Below are 3,145 nucleotides of genomic sequence, written 5' to 3' on the forward strand. Positions count from 1 at the left end.
AAATATAATTTGCTAACGCTATCAAGCTCACAGATGAATGACAACAGGTATGAGATTATGTACACAACGTTAATTTTATTCTCCCCGTAATCGTTAGCGAAATACTTAACCGAATACACTTTATGACGTACGCCGCCTATAGCGCTATACGGGGCTCAAAATGTGAGCCCCGCGAATGACCGGCGGTCGATTAACATGCTTCGTTTACGTACTAAATATAATTTACTAAACCTGTCACGCACACAGATGAACGACAACACGTGTAGGTTAATGTACATATATTAATTAAGCCGAATAATAATTATTATTAATCGTTATTAAGCCGAATACACTTTATGTGTGCAGATCGCCTATAGGCGCAGTATATACTGGCGTAGATAATAGATAAATAGGCTTAGTCGTCAATACGGTACGCTCCGATACATTCCCATAGTTTCTTAAATCGGGCGGTAGATGGCGGTAGTGTAAAACTGCGCCGCCATACTGGACGTCATAAACTGTATTTGCACCAAAAAGAATACGCGAACCTTAAACTAGTGAAGTGGGACTCCCATTGCCATTGGCATTGGGCCATTGGCACTGTGACTGTGTCAGTGTCACGAGTGTGGCACTGGGAGAGCAAGGTAACCCACTTGCCCCCTTACTTAGTATGCATGGCATAGACTAGCTATAGAAATATAGTCATTCGCTCCACCACAGGGCTATAGCACAAACTATGTTGAATATGAGCAACGAAACTGCTCCCACGAGGAACGGCACACAGGACGCAAAATCATGTTCGGGCTTTTTAACACTAATTTATCTACATCATTGGACCTATTACTATTAGTCTTACCTAGGCTATATTTATGAACACTTTTCACAACTTTACAACATTCATTTATTCCTCAAATTCTTACCACTGCTTGCAAACTCAAATGCTCACGTATGCGTATGAAAACGATTAAAGTTCACAGACTGGCGTACAGGCTCCGTTTTGGTGTATGGCCTGCCAGAGGAGAACAATGCTCCCATTTGATATGCCACAACAAAAATTGCATCGGTCGTCGGCACATCCTTTTGGAAACTGCACGGCAAAATTCAGAACGGCAGGAATGCAAGATACACGAGCTGTATCGGGCATGCCGACAGGTCTACGAGTTTGCTTTCTCTAACAATTGTTTGATCTAAGAATTACTTGCAGTGGGCTACTAGCATATGCCTCGCACTCAGGTGGGGAAACCCTCGGCTGGGCTGACTGACCTGGGATGGAAACCCCACCTCTCCCGCAGCACAAGCTAGTATCCTCTGCAATTCACTAATACCTCTACTAACTACCGTTTTTTCCTTTTAATAATTACGTTGTGTAGCTGTGGTCAGTAAAGGGAGTGTCCAGTTGATCCTTAATGTATTCGGAGGAATATTGAGATTGCTTATACTTGATGTGATGTCGGCGAGCATGCGTTTGCGCTTGGCGGCTTCTCTCTCCTTTCTTCGGCGCCGCGTCAAATATGTTGCGGCAATCGACATCTGTCGCAGCGCCAACGATGGCCGCTTCCCGAGTGGGACTTTAACGATGTTATCATTTTTCAGGTGGGCGGACATCTCTACGCCGTTGTTCAGCCGATGGACTGCAGAATGCGCGCGGCCGATCGCGGTCCTCGAAAAGGTGACGTTTTTCGGCAGCGATGCGCTCAGGCCACGATTGCTCGCCTCGCACCGCTGCGTACTGGTGTTGATCAGGCGACGATTCCTCGCACCGCTGCGTACTGGTGTTGATCAGGCGACGATTCCTCGCACGCTGCGTACTGGAGGCGAGCAATCATCGCCTGATCAACACCAGTACGCAGCGGTGCGAGCAATCATCGCCTGATCAACACCAGTACGCAGCGGTGCGGGGCGAGCAATCATCGCCTGATCAACACCAGTACGCAGCGGTGCGAGCAATCATCGCCTGATCAACACCAGTACGCAGCGGTGCAAGCAATCATCGCCTGATCAACACCAGTACACAGCGGTGTGGGGCGAGCAATCATCACCTGATCAACACCGCTGCGTACTGGTGTTGATCAGGCGATGATTGCTCGCACCGCTGCGTACTGGTGTTGATCAGGCAATGATTGCTCGCTCCGCTGCGTACTGGTGTTGATCAGGCGATGTCCTGTCGGTCGGTCGGTCGGTCGGTCGGTCAGTCATGATGAATTCCCTCATCTTGAGACTACTCAGGTAGTATGAGTATGTGGAAAGCCAGTTCCTGTATGTACCACCCCAGCAGACCAGAGACTGATGCCTACAACAACTTCGCTGATCGCCTGAATAGCAGTCGACTGTACATTCGATCATAAAGGCTTCATGATTTTCTCCTAGTCCAGCTTCCACTTTGATAAGAAGCTGTGACAGTTGAGTTGCATTCGTTGGGATTTTCCACACTGCTCCAGTTCACATGTCTGCGGTGTGCTCGTGTGTTCACAGAGCCAAACTGCTCTTACATGTGGGTCTCAAGGTTCGAGATGTACTTTCTGCTTACATCTGTACATCTCCATAGTTATTATGCGTTATAATGTGTGATTATGGGGTCCTCAGAGCGAAAGCTTCACTTTAAATGTTACGTTTAAATAATGTTTTCATTCGTCCTTTTCTTCTTCGGTTTCTCTCCCATGTGAGTTCTCATGTGTTTCTTCAGATTACTCGATTGTGTGATCGTAGCATCACACAGCTCGCACTTATAGGGTTTCTCTCCCGTGTGAGTTCTCATGTGTTTCTTCATAGCACCTGATTGTGTGAACGTAGCTTCACACAGCTCGCACTTATAGGGTTTCTCTCCCGTGTGAGTTCTCATGTGTTTCTTCATAGCACCTGATTGTGTGATCGTAGCATCACACAGCTCACACTTATAGGGTTTCTCTCCCGTGTGAGTTCTTACGTGTCTCTTCACATAACTCGAACGTGAGAAGGCAGCATCACACAGATCACACTTATATGGTTTCTCTCAGGTGTGAGTTCTCATGTGTCTCTTCACACAACTCGGACGTGAGAAGGCAGCATCGCACAGATCGCACTTATAGGGTTTCTTTCCCGTGTGCGTTCTCATGTGTGTTTTCATAGCACCTGATTGTGTGAACGTAGCTTCACACAGCTCGCACTTATAGGGTTTCTCTCCCGTGTG

General features: G+C 47.3%; 1 protein-coding gene across 3 annotated transcripts in view; it reads left to right on the forward strand.

Moving 5' to 3' along the window:
• The window catches only part of LOC106815373, a 31,205-nt gene continuing 28,060 nt past the window's right edge, over positions 1-3,145 (forward strand). For all 3 annotated transcript variants that reach the window (XM_014819826.1, XM_014819828.1, XM_014819827.1), the window contains exon 1: positions 1-623. The gene's annotated coding sequence lies outside the window, so the exon portion shown is untranslated. The remainder of the gene's footprint in view (positions 624-3,145) is intronic.

The sequence above is a fragment of the Priapulus caudatus genome, unplaced genomic scaffold, assembly GCF_000485595.1.
Source record: "Priapulus caudatus unplaced genomic scaffold, Priapulus_caudatus-5.0.1 Scaffold1101, whole genome shotgun sequence".
Taxonomy (NCBI): Eukaryota; Metazoa; Priapulida; class Priapulimorpha; order Priapulimorphida; family Priapulidae; genus Priapulus; species Priapulus caudatus.